The sequence below is a fragment of the Eubalaena glacialis genome, chromosome 8, assembly GCF_028564815.1.
Source record: "Eubalaena glacialis isolate mEubGla1 chromosome 8, mEubGla1.1.hap2.+ XY, whole genome shotgun sequence".
Classification (NCBI taxonomy): domain Eukaryota; kingdom Metazoa; phylum Chordata; class Mammalia; order Artiodactyla; family Balaenidae; genus Eubalaena; species Eubalaena glacialis.
This window is the reverse complement of record NC_083723.1, coordinates 95,677,272-95,695,432: the sequence shown is the minus strand read 5'-3', so window position 1 is coordinate 95,695,432 and position 18,161 is coordinate 95,677,272. Positions and strand designations below refer to the sequence as shown.

At 39.9% G+C, this 18,161-nt stretch overlaps 1 protein-coding gene across 4 annotated transcripts in view; it reads right to left on the bottom strand.

The window, feature by feature from the left end:
• The window catches only part of ST7 (suppression of tumorigenicity 7), a 260,059-nt gene that overhangs the window by 67,114 nt on the left and 174,784 nt on the right, over positions 1-18,161 (bottom strand). The window lies entirely within an intron of this gene.

Sequence of the window (18,161 nt, the reverse complement as noted above, 5' to 3'; positions counted from 1 at the left end):
TTCACCGCTTCTGTTAATTCCCCCCACAAAACTTATGTGTACCAGCAGGATGTAGGGCTGGCTTCTCCTAGTTCCCCAAAGCACATCTAGACCATTACTGCTCAGCCCTGGGGCAGCAGTTTCTGGTCCTCTGAAGCTCACGCCATAATGCTCCAGCACCGGCCACCATCCTTTGAGCGTGTGTTCTACCAGATAACAGATCCTCATACACTAAAGATTTTGGCACCTGTCTCCATATTCTCACTCTGAACCTCAAGTCCTACCCTCAGTGTAGATGATTACAGTCCATGTAAACATCCCACCTAGTATCCGAGATTCTCAACTGTTTTACTGTCTCTAAGGAAAAGACTGTCCCTCTACTGCAATTAAGTAACCCAAGGTCATAGCCAAACTCCAGACCTTGACATCTAGTGTGTCCCATCTATGCAACTCTCTGATCAGAATGTACCAATCTCTAGTTATCTTACACAATTACTCACACTAAACTTCCTCTCTAATTTCACTAAGACCACCAGTGCCTTATCCTGTCCACTTTTTTTGGTCCTTATCTCTCTCAGGCCATTCCCATTACTCTTAGTTTTTTTCTTCTCCTAGCTTCCATGGTATCACACTTTCCTGGTTTTCCTCCTATATTTCCAGGTGCGCCTTCTCAGTAAGCCACTGGATGCTTCTCCCCTACCCAGCCTGTCAATGTTGGAGACCACAGAGCTCACTTCTTAACCTTCTTTCTTCTCTATCTACATCTCTACACACATGATCTCACTCAATACCATGGCTTTCACTCCCACATATGTTGATAACTCCCAAATTCCTCACCCCTGAATTCCAGACACATACCCAATTGTCTTCCTGATATCTCTACCTGGAGGTAAAATAGGCCATTTCAAACTTAACATGGCCAAAGCAGAATCCCTGTTTTACCGTGAAAATCTGTTCCTCTCCTATTTGTCCTCCTCTCCACAAATGCTATGACCATCACGAAGCCGCTCAGACTAAAAACCTGTGGACTCCTAGGTTTTCCTTGACAATATAATTTCTTTCTTTCTACATTCAATCCATTCAGTAGTTAATTTTTTCAACTGGTTATTGAGAGGCTACTAAGTGCCAGGCACTGCTCTACTGGGAAACAGTAGTAAACAGATTAAAAAAAAAAAAAAATCCCTGCCTTCCTGAAAGTGACATTTTAGTGAAGGGAGATAGAAAATATGCAGATAAATATAAAGAGAGACTCTCAAGTGGTGACACATTCTAAAGAGAATGAATAAAGCCGGGAATGAATAAAGTTAGGGAATGCTGGCATGGCAGGCAGATGCCATTTTAAATAGAGCAGTCGGTGAAGGCAGCACAGGGAAGGTGGGATTGCGAAGGTGGGAAGGTGGGATTGCGAAGGTGGGAAGGTGGGATTGCGAGATTGCGAAGGTAGCATTTAAGCAGAAACTAAAGCGGGTGAAGGAGCTAGTCATGAGACTGGAAGAGGAGAATTCCAGGGAAGGGTTCCACAAGTAAAGATCCTGAGGTGGCAGTGAGTCTGGCGTGTTCAACAAACAGGAAGAAGGCCAGTGTGGCTAGACCACAGTGAACACAGAGCAGAAATGAGGGTTGGACTGTGTAGAGTCTTCTAGGCTACTTGTAGGGTTTAAATTCAGAATGAAGGTTTTAAGCCAAAGAATGACATGGTCTAACATGTTTCAAATGGTTCATCCTAGCTGCTGTGTGGATAGTAGATGCAAGGGTACAAGAGTGCAGGCAGAAAGACCAGTTGGAAGGCTCTTATAATCCAATGTAGGATAATGATGGTTGAGATCAAGGGGGTGGCTGTAGATATAGTAAGGTGTCGGGTTCTAAATCTATTTTAAAGGTAGAGCCAATAGGATTTGCCAATAGTCAAATCATATTGATTCTATGTCCAAATATATCTCAAATCCATCCACTCCTCCATTGCCACCCCCAATTCCAAACCTTCATCAGCTCTTGTCTGTACTACTACTGTAACTGCTCACCTGGACTCCCTGCCTCCATTCTTGCCCTCCATTCTCAACAATGTACCCAGCAATCTTATAAAATCATCAGTAAGATCACATCCCTCCTTTGTTTTACACACGTTTAAGTTTTACATACTGCATATTTACAGTGAAAACTAAACACCTTACTATTTCCTGCACAGCCCTGGATGACACAGCTCCTGCCTGCCTTTTCACATTCACCTGGTTCCAACCTTTCTTTCACTCACCTGGCCTCCTTTTCATTCTTGCCAAACTCTTTCCAGCCTCAAGGTCTCTGCTTTAGCTCTTCCTCTGTAACGTCTTTCCCCAGGCCTTTACGTGGCTGGCTCTCTCTCACCTTTCAGGCCTCAGAAATAAAGTTACCTCCTGTGGACACCTTCCTTGAGCAATTATCTGAATTAGCCCCTCTCCAGGTACCCTTTATCACAGCAGCGTTTTTACTTCCTTCATAGCGTTCACCACAATCTGTAACTGCCTTTATCATCATGTCTCTTCTCCTCATCATAACTGCTCCATTAGAGCTGTAACTGTTGTCTGTCTTGTTGTCCACTCTGTACTTCGTGCCTAGAACTGGGGCTGGCACCTTGTAGGCACTCAAAAGAGACCTGTCTCTAGAAAAGACTGAGTCCATCATCCCTTCTTCCTTCCCTCCCTCCCTCCCCTCCCTGACCTAGAGCCCATAGTTCATGTCCTTACCACTTCCTTGACAATCCCTCAAGTTCCCGACTTGTCTTTCTATCACACTCACCCAACAACACCTGACCTCTGATCAATCCAGATGTCTATCAATTCTGCCCCAACATTCAGGCTAAAGGCCACAAGTGTAAGGTTTGGAGGAACAACTAAAATATAATGATCTCCAACCTCTGCTGGGCCGATGCTGCCCAGTAACCCTCAGTATTTCCCTGGTGACTTCCCTCCCCCACTCCACCACTCTCTTCATACTTCTAACCCAGCTCCTCCCAGTGAACTCTTAGCAGAAGATCTTGTCAACTATTAGTCAAGAAAACAAGTCAACAGGCAGGACCCCCTTCAATTCTTCAGCCCTACCCCTCCACTACAAATCCCATCTGCATCCAGATACACCTGCGTATTTCTATCAGCCACACATGGGGTCCCTCCTTTAGTCAATCCTTCCCTCCTGCGCTCTGGAATTCATCACTATGCACTCCTCAGGACCTTATTCTAGCAACGATCCCCTCTCTTTCAAACATATGTTCAACTTTTGCCTTTCTTCTCAGTCTTTTTCCACCATCATTTGAACATGCTCAAGTCTTCTACTGCTTATGTGTTCCCTTCTAGGTATCATCACCTCTCTTTCCCTTTTATATACAAGCTTATTGAAAGTGTTGTCGCCAGAAGACACATTACCTCACATTCAGCGGACAATGCAATGCAATCTATTTTATACCCTCTACATCCCACTGATCTTGCTTTTGCCAAATTACCAACCACCTCTTTGGAGTAAAATGTGACAAATATTGTCTCCATAATAAATATTTACCAGATACTTAATGTGTGACAAGTACTGCACTAAGAACTGCCTAGATCTCATAATCATGTTCCTTTCTTGCTATGGTTTTCACAGCACAACATGCTCCCAGATTTTCTTCCTATTTCACTGGTCACTTCTTCTCAAGTCTTCTTTGATCAAACTATTCTGCACTCTCCTCCAAACCTCTTTTTAAATATTCACTCGTCCATATATGATCCCATCATTGCTCATGGTTTTAATCATCTTCCATGCTGATCATTGCCAGAACTTCCGCCAGCCCAGGTCTCTCTCCTGAGCTCAAGGTCTGTATGTCCCAAAGCCTACTAGACATTTCCATTTGGATGACCCACAGGTACTGCAAAACAGCATATCTATAATTGAAATAATTCCATCTATCCTCCCCACCCACTCCCAAAACCAGCTACTAATACTACAATCTCAATCTCCATGATGGCACCGTTGTCTCCCCAGCTTCCCAAAAAAGAAATCAAGAAATCATCCATGACCTCTTCTTGTTCTCTCCCTCATACACCACTCAATGTCCTGAAAGTTAAAAAAAAAAAAAAAAAAAGACCAAAAAACCCTTATCTAACCAGTCTTCAACTTCTCTCAACTCTACCTCTGAAATCTCTCAAACTGGGCCAAGGAGTTGGGGTTGTTCTACCAGGACCTGTTAAATTAAAGCCAGAGCATTCAGATGTGTCTCCCCATCCCTGTAGGATAGAAGGCAAAGTTTAAAAAAGAAACTATATAAGACAGGAGTGACATTTCTCTCTTTCTGAAAGGAACATATGCTCAGATGCAGCAGTGTAAAATGAACTCTTACTTTTTAGAGAAAGGTCTAAATAAATTTCCCTGTCTGAAATCAGGGATGTACGAGAGCACTAGGCAGACTTATTTATTAATAAATAAACTCCAAGTCTACTCCAGAAACCGTTATGTATCTCACATCACGACAGTAAAAAAACTCAGGCAAAGGACTTACAGATTGAGACGGAAGACTGAACAAGCATGTCTACCTACTCTCCTTCCCACAAACCTACTGAAATGATGGGAAAGTGGTACAAAAGGAGACAAACCAATACCTGTGATGAAAACAGAGAAGGGGGTGGGAGGAATGGCTGGCAGTCACTGAACAAGAGACTTTAACAAACTTCTCCAAGACAAATTACACATGGGCATTGATTAAACTACAGCAGAGGAAGCAGAGGAAGCCTCAGTTGTTCTTCTGAGAAAAGACACAGAGAAGCTCCAAATTTGGAGCTGGCAGAGATAGAGAGCAGGAGTGGGTTGTCGAGCAGTAACCATACATGACTAAACACCTGACCACAGAACAGCTGGGCTAAACAGCCCTTCTCATCCCCCTGAGTTTAATGGAAATGAAATGACTGCCTAATCTCTCATCAGATGAGTGCTCACTAAAGAAACTGAAGATCTGTTCAGGATGGAAAAGAGCTTGCAATGTGGTCATAAGATCTCAGTCAAGTCCTCTTGTTTGTGCATTTGGTGGGATGTGGTTAGGAAGTGATCCTGTCTACTCCCCACCCAGGCATCCATTCACCTATCCATCCATTCAACAAAAATTAACTGAGTAGCCATCATGTGCCAGGGAACAAGATGAAGTTCCTGCCCTTGTGGAGTGACCTTCTAGTGGGGATGCTGGACACAGACAACAAATAAGTAAGTAAGTAAATAAATAAATAAATGAGATAATTTCACAAGTGAAAGGGCAATAAAAAATAAGACAGTAATATGACAGAATGATAGGGTGTGTGAGTGTGTATGTGTGTGTTTGTGACTATGCGTGTATAGTGCTCCTTCAGCTGGGTATCATGGAAAGCCTTTTAAATGTAACGTTTCGGTTGGACTTAAATGACCAGCCAAGTGAGGATCTGGAACAGAGCATTCCATGCAAAAAGAAATATGTGCACAGAGCTCCTAAGGAAGGAACAAGCAAGCTTGGCATACTCAAAAAGAAGCCCAATGTGGCTTTAGTCTAGCAAGTGAGGAAAACAGTAGCATAAGCTGAGTTTGGAAGAGTAAGCAGGGAGCAGATCACGTAGGGCCTTGCAGGCCACGGAAAGCATTTGTATTTTATTCTAAATGTAATGGTAAATCATTGAAGGCTGTTAAGCAGGAAAGTAACAAGTTCCGATCTGAGTTTTTAAAAGTTACTTGGGGGACTTCCCTGGTGGCTCAGTGCTTAAGAATGCACCTGCCAATGCAGGGGACACGGGTTTGAGCCCTGGTCTGGAAAGATCTCACACGCCTCAGAGCAACTAAGCCTGTGCACCACACTACGGAGCCTGTGCTCTAGAGCCCCCAAGCCACAACTACTGAGCCTGCGAGCCACAACTACTGAGCCTGCGAGCCACAACTACTGAAGCCTGCATGCCTAGAACCCGTGCTCCTCAACAAGAGAAGCCAATGCAATGAGAAGCCCACACACCTCAACAAAGAGTAGCCCCCGCCCGCCGCAACTAGAGAAGCCCACATGCAGCAACAAAGACCCAATGCAGCCCCCCAAAATAAATAAAATAAATAAATAAAAATAAAAGTTACTTGATTACGTTCTGTGGAAGGGACTCTAGAAGGAGAGCAGCATTAGCCTGGAGACCACCTGCATAGTACGGATGAAAGATAATGGTGACCTGAATGAGGATCACAGCAGTGTAGTTGAAAAGAGGTGAATATGGCAGTAGAGCTAACAGGACTTATGCACATTAACTGAAAGTGGAAGGTGAAGCAAAGAGAGGAGTCCAAGGTGTTTGGGAGTAGAAAAAGAAGTGGTAACTACCTTTGCTCTACCTAAGCAGTAAAAATTTTCCTAATGGGAGAGTATAGCAAGATGCTCTACTAGAGACTATGCCTGCATTCAGAGGGCTCAATGAGACTCAGGTCTCAGAAAGTAGCCTTGTGCACCAGTGGACTCTAGAGTCACAAAGGCAATACCTCTAAGCCCATGGAGAGGGAGAAGGCAATGGGGGTATCTGCTCTTAACAAGTAGGACAGACAACTATCCAGGAAGGAAATATATTCAATGCTTTCGTATTGATTATTTAAAAAGGAAACCCAAGAGACCCAACTCATTGGCCTCCCTGGTTATCACATGCACTGCTGGCTTTGCCTGCTTTATGGTTTCTGTTCCTTCTGGCCCAGGTCAGCCAAAACGTCTGTTTTCAATAATCACGTCTCTGTTCACCCTAGAAGTCAACAGCTTCACTGGCTCCTGGTCACAGAAGCAGCCCAGCCAACCAGTAGAGACTCAAACATCAGTGCTCCCTGCACATCTCACAGAAGGAAAAGCTGCTTACAAATTTCCCTGGTTGCTGCATGAGCTAGAGAGGGTACAGGCACAGGCTAAGTTAACTGTACCATTTGGGAAAAAGATATAGACATTGATAAGCTTAATAGCTGATCAAGAAACATAATGGACATATATACACTACCAAATGTAAAATAGATAACTAGTGGGAACCAGCCACATAGCACAGGGAGATTCGCTCGTTGCTTTGTGACCACCTAGAGGGGTGGGATAGGCAGGCTGGGAGGGAGAAGCAAGAGGGAGGAGATATGGGGATGTATGTATATGTATAGCTGATTCACTTTGTTATGAAGCAGAAGCTAACACACTATTGTAAAGCAATTATACTCCAATAGAAATGTTAAAAAAAAAAACACATAAATGTAAGTATGGATCCTAGTTAGTAGGGACCACAAGAAAAATAAAACAGAATTTTTAAATATTGAACTGGCAGATCTACTCAATGGAAGAGAAGAAAGGAAGAGGGAAAGTATGACGGATACAAAATATGAAAGAAAAAATGACTCTAAACAGAATAATAATGACAATAAACACAAATGGGACAACATACCAACCAAAATACAAAACTGTCAGATTTTGAATAAAGACAAAAATAAAGACAATATTCAGCAAAAATTTTACAGATACAAATGGTCCATCAAAAAGTTACAGAAAACTTGATTATAAAATATGGAAATAAATATACCAGGCAAATCCAAATCCAAATAAGCTAGAGCAGCCCATCTTAATACAAGTTAAAAAGAAAATCAAGGCAGAAAAGACTAAGGGACAAAGGAGGGGCATTATATACTCAATAATCAGTAAGACAAAATAATTATCAACTTAAATGCATTTAACAATATAGCCTCAATATATATAAAGCAACAATTAACTGAACATGGAAAACAGCAGGTAAGTAAACAATTAGAAATGAATACTCTTATCATATCCCTCTCAGAAACTGATAGAGCAAACAGACGTTTTTGCTAAGACAGAAGATTTGAATAACGTGGTTATTAATAAGCTCAAACTAGTAAATACATATACACTTTTGTAACCAAGAGAAACATACTCCTTTCAAACAGATATAAAATTTTTGAAAACTGACCATGTACTAGGCCTCAGAGGAGGTCTCCATTAAATTTTCCCCAAATCAATATCATATGATCTATGTTCAATAAATATAATGTAAAAAAAATTATAAATCAATGATAAGGGGCTAAAAACACACTATGTGGAACAAGATGAAATTATAAGGAAATAAAGAGATACTGAGAATCAAATGGAGCTACGTGTTTAAATTAAGAAACTGATAAAAAGGTAACAAACAGAGAATGGGGGAGGGGAGAAAGAAGAGAAGGAGGAGAAAGGAATAGTACAAATATGCACAGTAAAACTGGAATAAAGACAAAAAAGTTGAGTAAATAAATAGAACCAAATCCTAGTTCTTCTGAAAAGTTTAATAAAAAAGACATGAAGCAACTGACAAAGGATTAATCTCCAAAATATACAAGCAGCTCATGCAGCTCAATATCAAAAAAACATAGAACCCAATCCAAAAATGGGCGGAAGACCTAAATAGACATTTCTCCAAAGAAGATATACAGATTGCCAACAAACACATGAAAGGATGCTCTACATCAGTAATCATTAGAGAAATGCAAATCACAACTACAATGAGGTATCACCTCACACCAGTCAGAATGGCCACCATCAAAAAATCTAGAAACAGTAAATGCTGGAAAGGGTGTGGAGAAAAGGGAACCCTCTTGCACTGTTGGTGGGAATGTAAATTTATACAGCCACTATGGAGAACAGTATGGAGGTTCCTTAAAAAACTAAAAATAGAAGTACCATACGACCCAGCAATCCCACTACTGGGCATATACCCTGAGAAAACCATAATTCAAACAGAGACATGTACCACAATGTTCATTGCAGCTCTATTTACAATAGCCAGGACATGGAAGCAACCTAAGTGTCCATCGACAGATGAATGGATAAAGAAGATGTGGCACACATATACAATGGAGTATTGCTCAGCCATAAAAAGAAACAAAATTGAGTTATTTGTAGAGAGGTGGATGGACCTAGAGTCTGTCATACAGAGTGAAGTAAGTCAGAAAGAGAAAAACAAATACCGTATGCTAACACATATGTATGGAATCTAAAAAAAAAAAAATGCTTCTGATGAAACTAGGGGCAGGACAGGAATAAAGATGCAGATGTAGAGAATGGACTTGAGGACACGGGGAGGGGGAAGGGGAAGCTGGGACGAAGTGAGAGAGTGGCATGGACATATATACACTACCAAATGTAAAATAGATAGCTAGTGGGAAGCAGCCGCATAGCACAGAGAGATCAGCTCAGTGCTTTGTGTCCCCCTAGAGGGGTGGGATAGGGAGGGTGGGAGGGAGACGCAAGAGGGAGGGGATATGAGGATATATGTATACATATAGCTGATTCACTTTGTTATACAGCAGAAACTAACACAACAATGTAAAGCAATTATAGGTCAATAAAGATGTTAAAAAAAAAAAAAAGACACACCCCTGTCAAGACTAATCAGCAAAAATAAAAGTAAAAAGAGGCAAATAAAGAGAATACAAAATGAAAAGGGGGGAAAAACTACAGACATAATATTTTTTAAATTATGAAATAACATGATAAAAAGCAATATGCAATGAATTTGAAATATATATAACATATATATAGTGTTTAAAACAGGCCTAGTACTGAGATAAATGGGCATAATCATGTACTGCTGATGAGAATTTAAACAATCACAGGCAGCCATTCTGGGAAGTGTACTGGCAAGACATGCTGAAATCCACATTCATATGCCTAATATCCAGCAATCCACTCCTGGGCATACACCCCAGGGAAGGCTTCTCGCATGTCTATCAGGGTGTTGATAATGGGAAGCTGGAGGCAATATGGGGGCCCTCACTAGGGGAAAGGTTAAGTAAAACAGAGTAAGAGCATAATAGGGAATAGGACACAGAAGTTAGAAATTGCAAACATATACCAGAGGTACGAGAAGTAAACATGGACAGACCTGAAAAATAAGTGTTGAGTGAAAACGGTAAGAAAAAGAAAATCTATAGATACATAAGTTAAACACATACTGCATTACATATTTTGCAAGATTGTGACCGTCCTGGTCTCTCTAAAATCAATTAGGTTTTGCCTTCCTGGGATTTCTTAAATGAATGGTACTATAATGGGAGTTCCTCATCATCTATATTTTAGAAGAGATTCCATCAAACCCAGAGGTCCCATTATTTTTCCTCTATTTAATGGTTTCCTCACCTCAACAAAGCGAAAATTTGTTTTGATCCACAAAAAGATTAAGAAGCCATTATTTATGATAAAAATGAGTAATGTGCTCTCTCAAATATAGCATGTTCAAAACTGAACTCAACCTTTCCCAAAAAACCTGCAGATTTCCACATCTTAGCTGATAGGAACTCCTCTCCTTCCATTGCAAAGTCCTTGGAAATATCCTTGACTTCTCTCTTTTATTCCCATGGCACACTGATAGATTAGCAAATCCTGCTGGTTCTATTTTTGAAATATATGTAGAATCTGATCACTTCTCACCACCTCCTCTGCTACCACTCAGGCCTGAGCCACCACTGTCTTTCGCCAAGATTAATATAAGAGCCTTTCGATTGACCTCTTTGCTTCCCCCTTGCCACACAGCAGGCTGTAAAAATTAAGAGTGGTCATGTCACTCCTCTGCTCAAAACCTTTCATGGCCCCCATTTCACCCAGGGCAAAAGCTGAAGCCCTTACTATGGTCCAAAAACCCTACATCGTCTGTAATCTCCACCCCTCCCCTGGGATTACTCTGTTCCACCCAGAACTCTTTTGCTATTACTTGAGTGCACCAGTATACTCCTGCTTCAGGGCCTTTGGTGAAATGTCACCTTCTACATCACACATACCTGATCATTTTATTAAAACTGTGATTTCCATGGCCTCCACTCTCTGCCCACTGCCTTTCCTTATTTTCCTTATCCTGCTCTATTTCATTGTTTTTCCATAGCATTTATCAATTTCTAATATGCAATGAAAATACATGCTTATTATGTTCATTTTTGTCTCTTTTCTCTGCTAGAATGTAAAGCGTGTAAGGTCAGTGGTCTTTGTTTTGTTTATTGATTATACCTATCACCTAGAACAGGAACTGGAATGAAATGGAGGTTCAATCCTTTTTCGCTGAATAAATGAATAGATGAATAACAGGATGGTTTAGTGCAACGTGGGTAGAGAAAGACCAAAATCAGGGCTGCAGTGTAGAAAGGGAGAGAGATGATGTGGAACTAGATAAACAGTGGGCATGACTGGAGCCACTGAATGAAACCAGGATTGAGTCCTGGGAAGGTGAAATACAGAACAGCAGGAATCCAAGAGAAGAACTGGTTGTAGACATAGTGGAGAAGCAGAAGCCAAAGATGAATACGTGGAAAGGGAGGTCAAGAACAGTTGATTGGAGGAGGGAAGCTAAATCAAACTCCCAGATGACAGGCATCTATCTAGAATTGCTCATAGGCCAGCCATATACATTGAAAGCTCTACTCAGTAGTGGATACTACTCACCACATGGAAAAATGTGGGCCCAGAATATGAAAAACCCTGATAGTGACAGCTAGCTTATCAGCCATGAATTTATTATGCCACAAATAAGACTTTTATGTAAATGACAACACCTAAGGTAAATAAAATAATACTCTCATCTGCCTCAGGGATTATTTGCCACCAGCCCTTCACTCTCAATAGTGAATACAGAGTACAATGCTGATGAAACTGCTTCATCATTACTGATGCAACAAGGTAAGTCAATAATCAATAAATCTATTATTTGCTCTTATTAGTTAAATAATTTTCCTTTCTATATAAATTACTAATTGCCAATAATTTATTGAATAAGTCAACTTAATCTATCAGGCAAATCCAGAAAAGCAAATCATGATAAAAAAAAAAGCAAAGGTCTATAAAGTTTTCAAAGTCATAGCCTTTGAAGATCAGTGAGTTACCATTGATAGCATTTGCTTTCAAGATTCACTTTTTCTTTATTTGTGAGTATAGCAAAGATAGAATCTAGAAAATATGCCAACAAACACTTCAGGAACACTTACTAGGAATTAACATATTTCGCTGCACACTTTGTCTTTAGTTTAATGATATATCTGGTTGTCTAAGCTTGAAAGTAGCTATGTTGAAGTGATACTTGGTCGCCTGAACATATTAAAATGCTACTCTTCCCGTGCCTCACGCCTACATAATGGTACTTGACTTCTTTCAACAATCTACTTAACATCTTCTAAAACAATCCATCAACCAAGATATTCATAATAATCCAAGACAATTTTAAGGAAAAAAAGGAAATATTGAGAAAAGGGAAATGTGACCTGTGGAATGGAAAGGTGGAGGGAAGAAAGGAATGAAACTAGAGGATTTAGAATAAGGAAAAAGAGATAAAAGGGAATAGAAATTAACCTCCAATATATCCAGGTAGAATTTTCCTCCTAAAAAGATCTTCCTACCTATGCAATAAAAACAGAATTTCCGTTACAGAATATTCTCTCAAATTTTTTTAACAATTTGGGAAGGGCATACTAGTTCTTTTTATAAATCATTAATTTCATGAAGATTTTTCTTCATGAACATAAGCAGACAAAAACGCAAATTAATAGTCCTTAATGTTCCAAAGAGTTTGATTAGTCCCAGAGGTTTATATTTTCTAAAGTGTGCTTTCATTAGAAGTGCTCCACTTCGCAAATCATTTAAAGCACATCCTCTTGCTATTAATACAAATACTATTAAATTAATTCCCAAAGGTCAATTGCTTACACCCTAGGATACTTCCAATGACCTAAAAGGGATGATATATAATGAACATCTACAATAATATTCTAAATAGAACTTGCTTTAATTTACATTAGTTTAAAAATAAATGTTACCACTTCTAAGGTAGAAAATCAGTAGAATTAAACCAGTAACAAAGAGGTGTCTTAACAAAGGCTGGGAAACAAAAGTCACAGGTGCAAAGTGCTAACTGGGAATTTGTATGCCACAGCTCTGATTCACCAACTCAAATATTTTCTTGACTGTCTATCTACAAGATACTGTGCAGTGTGCTGAGAGGGACACACAAGAAAACTAAATACCGTACCAGCACTCAAGACGCTCAAAATCTAATGAGCTTCACTTATCCTTTTGTATGCTTTTAAAATTTGGCTCAAAAACCCTGTCTCTCTCTGTTCATTGGCCCTAATCTCTCCTTAATGAAGGGATCACCTGAATAAGTGATTTGAGATAAAAATTGAGAACAGTGAAAAACAGGGATAAAATAATTGTGAAAAAAGAGATCAGGAGAAATGGCACTATATTATCTCAAAACCTGTATGTCTTCTTTAAGAGGGAGTCCCCACGGAAGAAGCTCAGAAAGTGAGCATCCCCATGAAGGCTTAATTCTCATATGGAAACTTGGTTAAGATACAAATCAACTCTGCTCAAAATCCTTACATGATCAGATATGTATTTATAGGAGCAAAGAAAAGGGGGTGGAAAGATGTACACTGAATCACAAGTGTTGGTTACCTCAGTGAGATGGCACTTCAGAAGTGGAGGAGAGATCATAACTTCCTTATTCTTTGACTTGTTACAGTGAGTACAAATTATTCTTCCAACTTAATAGGACACCTATGGTGTGTGAGTTAAATGAGATGGTATATGTAAACTTCTTAGCAAAATGTCTGGTACATAGTAATACTCAATATGTAACTTATATGACAAAAACTGAAAGCGCTCCAGTTGTCAACTGGGAATCATGGAAATGATGCTGAAAATGCAGGAAGGATACAAGCCCAGGGCTGAGGTAACTGCAGTTTCCTCTCACTATTTTTTATAAAGAGCCCCGACTAAGAAGAAAAGAAGGGTGTTTAGCAGTTATAACCTTTATCGGCTAGACTGAGAAAGGGTTTAACATGGTCTAAAGAATATAAAACATGCCTTCAGCTAATCTGATATAGGTAGTGAAATTTAGAAAGAATAAAAGTATTGACAAAAAGTCTATATTTTGCTTTTATATATAACCTGGTGTTGTGGGTTGAATTGTGTCCTCCAAAAAATATATTGAAATCCTAACCCTTGGTACCTATGAAACTGACCTTATTTGGAGACAGGGTCTTTGTGGATGTAATTTAGTTTTAGTTTTAGTTTCAAAAATGGTAAATATCAATAGATAAACCCACACAAACAAAAGTTTTGGGGTCCTTAGTAATTTTAAAGGGGTTCTGAGACCAAAAAGTTTGAGAACCACTGGTTGATATTAGCATCTATTTTTAATTGAAAAAAAATGGAATCAAACTATACCTAATATTTACACCTTTCCTTATCACTTAACAATATATCTTAGACAGTAATGGTAAGAATAGCCACTAACTGAGTACTTATTCGCGAAGTCCTGTGCCGAGTGCCTTGTATGGATTATTCCATTTAATTCCTACACTAATCCTGTGAAGCAGGTACTCAACTAGCACCCTGGATATTTCTGGTGCAGGTGATTGGATTGGAAGAGCACATTCTCAGAAATACTCATTAGCTATGTAACCTTGAACAAGCACCTATGTCAAGGGCTGTTATGAGAATTAAGTAATTTATATTTGTAAAGCACTTAAAATAACGCCTAGAACATAATAAACACTACAGAAATGTTCATCAGCATTTAGATGGTATTTAAAACTCTGAGTCTAAATGTCGTCATCCAGAGTTGTAGATGGAAATAGAAAGGAAGGCTTAGGACAGGCCAGGGGACACTTCAAATTTGGGAAGTTAGGAAGATGAGGAGAATCTAGCCAGGAAGACTGCGATTTCAGGAGAACTTAAAGAGCATGGTTTCCTAAAATAAATAAAATGTTTTAAGAAGGTTGTGATGACCTGTGTCAAATGAGAGGCCAGGATAGTGAAAGAGGTAGTGTTGCAGAGAGAGAGGGTGAAACAGGAATCAGGGAGAATGACTCAGAGGTCTGCAGAAAACTACCAAAAGGAGGCAAAACAGGTGGTAAAGTCTGAGAGCTTACAGTCAACTTTCAAAGGAGCTTTAGATGTTAGGGAAGAGAGGCAGACGATGATCTGGAAGCATGGACAAGGACCAAGGAAGACCGCTACCCCATATCAGGCCTTTATATTTGCCTCTGTTTCTTTCTTATCCCTCCAACTAGGACACCGCCAAAATCTTTAAGTTAATTTACTCTTCATACCCCAGGATACCTATTCAGGGAATCCCATATGAGACAAAATAGCTCCTCAAACCAGCCTGGTCCCAGGTCAAGGGTTCTAGTAGGAGCTAATCAATTCTAGGGACGCTTTAGAGGTTTGTACCCACCCTAGGGGAAACTCAGACTACCAACAAGCAGAGTGAATAAAAATCTGATGTCTGCCCTAAAACATATCTACTCACTGTAGGATTCTCCAGATCAGTGGTTCTTAATGGGTAATGATTTTGCACAGCCCCTCCCCTAGGGGACAAATGTCTAAAGACTAGCAGTGTCTAGAGACATTTTTGGTTGTCACACTGGGGAGCAACAAGGGGGTGGGCTGCTACTGCATCTAGTGGGTAGAGGCCAGCAATACTGCTGAACAGCCTACAATACAGGACACCCACAACAAAGACATGTGGCCCAAAATGTCAATAGTGCCAAGACTGGGAAATCATACCCTAGACCAAATGACCTCGGGCAAGAGGAGCTTTAAGAGGGCCCTCTTATCTGGGCACACAATCCCACCCATACCAGTTTACAGCAATTCTGACTGAGTATGGCTAAGGGGCCAGACCAGTCAGCCTTATGAATTCTATTTCCAATCTACTCAAATAGGGCCAGGGAAAGACAGAGGGAAAATTTGAGGTTAGCTAAATGGTAACAGTTAAAAAGAGAAAAATTGTGTCATATATCAAATGTTAATAAAAGAGGCAGAGAAGAACAAAAACAACAAAAATAAAATAAAATAAAAATTTTTTAAATTAAAAAAATAAAAGAGGCGAAATTCCCCCAAACGAGAACAAGCAAATAGACTTTCTTTAAATTTGAAAAAGACTTTCTTTAAATGTAACTCTTTTCATTTTGAATAATAAGTAACACCTTATAGTGAAGTTCAAAAGCCACCATGCTCTCTTATTAGCTCTATTCACTGCCAAACACTCCTTCAGTAAGGAAGGTGCTTTTGTATTCTTGACTGCAAAAGGAAGCTAATTAAAGTGAGTTTTTGAGAAAACATCCTGGGAATTCAAAATAGTTAATGTGTTGCTTTCAAAATGAGAAACCATGAACCTTGACATTAAGGAGCCTATGTTTTCTTACCTCATCAATATTTCACTTACAGGATCAATATTTTGATCGATAACCATCGGCAGCTGGCCTTCCCAGAATTCCCATTCATTCTCTTTCAGGATAAATCACCAATGAACAGTTTTTAACAGTTTTCCCTTTCTTAAGGAATTGCCAGAGAAATGTTTTAAAGAGTCTGCTTTCTACAGGGAAGGCATTCTGACTCTGCCATTTCTATGTCCACTTTAAAATCTGCACTAGGAAAGTTTCGACTGATGCATATGGGGTAGGATGGCTGTGTCTTAATGAAAACTTAGATCCTCCTGCCCTAATGCTTTATCAGCAGGCTGCCTGGAACCCAGCGTGCTGTTTTATCAGAGGAAGCTTCCCAGCAAGATGGTTCGTGTGCACGCTGTTGAAGGAGTGGCCCCTCAGGGAAGTCCCTGTCTACGCATGACCCGTGACCTGAGAGGAGCCAGGCTGGCCCAACTGTCTGCTGCAGGGCGGGGACCAGCTTCGGCTTTAACAGAGAGAGGGGCCTCAACCTCCCCTCCTCCGTTTAGGGTTCCAGCAGTTTCTGAAGGAAAGAGCACTTTGGATATTTCTCTTCAAAACAAATCTCCACCGTGTCTGACAGTGTCCTTCACTGGACTGTTACAACACTAGGGCCCATATCCACTGGATGCTCCGTAAACCCAGTCAAAAGGCAACATGTATTGGTAGTCTAATAATATGACAGATTTTTTTTTAGGAAAGTAACCCAAGAAATATATACATAGGATTAGAGATATATACATGTATAAGGATGTGTGTGCATACACATATGAAAAGAGAAGGAGAGAGACTAATTGATTCATTCAAGAAAAAGAAATCATAAATATCCCAAAATGCCCATCAGGGTAGAATAGTTCAGCAAATTAAGACATAATTATGTAATGGGTAAAAAGTAGGGAAAAAAGGTAAGCACGTCTACTATATGCCAGGTGTTTTCACATTATCTCATTTCATTGTCCCCATGACTCCCTCAGTTACGCTTTTAGGTAAGAATCATTATCCCCAATTTACAGAAGACAAATGAAAAGCCCATGAAAGGGAAGGAAGTTGCCCTGAGTCACAAAGCCAGTGAAGAGCAAAGCTGAGAGTTACTTGCAGGTTTTCTTACTCCCTGCCCAGCATTTATTACACTGGATCCCAAATTTTCCCCCAAGATCTATTTGTAGACTAAGTCAATAAATGGGATTGTAAATATAAAATAAGGATAAACAAAAATCAAACCATAGTATAGACATATTGGTTTTAATCATGTGAAATTTTATATGTATATACTAAAAATGATGACAATCAGCATGAGACTGATTGAAAAAAACTGGAATTAAAATCATCTGAGTTTGTTTTTCCTATGAAATTGCTTAAGCATATAATAAAGAAAATCACCAAAATCTGTTCCTCCATGCATGCCTGTCCCAGGCTAATTAAGGTTAAGAAAAGGCAATAAATATAAAATACCTTGTTAAAGGTTAAATGTGGCTGGGCCACTTTAAGATAGAGAAATACCCCATCCTTCATAAAATTCTCAGCTCTTTCAGGGACTGGTAGAGTTTCTGCACTATATCAAAAGCTGGAATTTCTGCAAGTTAAAAAGCTTTGCGAGCAAGTCATGTTTCTACAGAAATCTCCTTTTCTAAAATTTAGCACTTACACTATACAACATTCTTTAAATTCTTCCTTCGACCAAAAGAATTTAATCCTGGGAGATCCCCCTTGCAGTGGCTTTGCCTAAGAAGCATCTATCACCTTCAGTCAAGTTAGAATTATCTTGGAGTCTCCCTCCTCTGTTCCTCTCCTCACGTCTGGTGGCTATTTAATGGAGTAGCCAGAACCCGAGCCAGAAGTATGGGCCTCACTTGGGCCTTCACATTATACTGTAACTTGCAGAAATAACCAGGGGTGAGCCTGGAGTGCAGGTCCCCACCACCAAAGAGTAACTGGGAATTTACATGAACTACTGCCCTTCCAGAGTCAAA